We start from the raw sequence: 983 nt of genomic DNA, 5'->3' as shown, positions 1-983 counted from the left end.
TGGAAAATTCTGCATTATTACCATTACGATGTACATGAATTTTACGTTAATAATTTGAAAGCTCAAAGTAAATTATGTTGAGTTTTAACATTTCGTCAATTAATTTTTTTTTTTTTTATTTTTTTTTTTTTAAATAAAAACATGTCTCATATTTTCAGCCATTTGTCCCTATGTATTTCTTATTTCACTGGACGAAAAAACTTTCCATTCATGATCTCGTTCAATTTAAAAAAAAAAAACAGTAAAAAAAATTAAATTTGTAAACTAGTCTCCAAAGATTAATAAAATGTGTAATGTTTATGAAAGCCCAAAGTAAATTATGACGAATTTTTACCTTTCGTCAACTAAAAATCTTATTGTATTAAATGAATGTATCATATTTTCATTCATTTGTCTCCATGTATTTCATGTTTCACAGGACGAAAAGTCTTACCAATTCACAAAAAGTAAAAAAATTAAATTTTTTTAAAATAGTCACTTGTTAATGTTCCGATTTTTGCGAAGGATTCTCAGCCAACTTTGTGGTGAAACGCAGCGTTTATTAAAACAAAAATGAAGTTTGACAAGTGTTTAACGAAGTTCCAGATTCAAAGCGTTGGAAGTTAGTGGCAAATCATCGGCAGATCATTTTTAAAGTTTGGTTCTGAAGTTAATCATGAGTTGATGGAAAGTTATTGAATCTCCAAAAGAGAATTACAGTTACGTTTATGAGACGAAATTAGGAACAAAATTTATCAATCAAAGTTGTTATTATTATTATTATTATTATTATTATTATTATTATTATTATTATTATTATTATTATTATTATTATTATTATTATTCAGAAGATGAAACTATTCCTATGGAACGAGGCTACTGGAGTTTTTGAACTTGAAATTCAAGCTTCCAATTAATTTGGAATTCATTAGGAAGTAGAAGGAGGAGGTACAAAAGAAAAGAGAGAGAGAGAGAGAGAGAGAGAGAGAGAGAGAGAGAGAGAT

The sequence above is a fragment of the Macrobrachium nipponense genome, chromosome 34 (assembly GCF_015104395.2).
Source record: "Macrobrachium nipponense isolate FS-2020 chromosome 34, ASM1510439v2, whole genome shotgun sequence".
NCBI lineage: Eukaryota > Metazoa > Arthropoda > Malacostraca > Decapoda > Palaemonidae > Macrobrachium > Macrobrachium nipponense.
The sequence above is the reverse complement of the archived record's forward strand: the minus strand, read 5'-3'. Positions refer to the sequence as shown.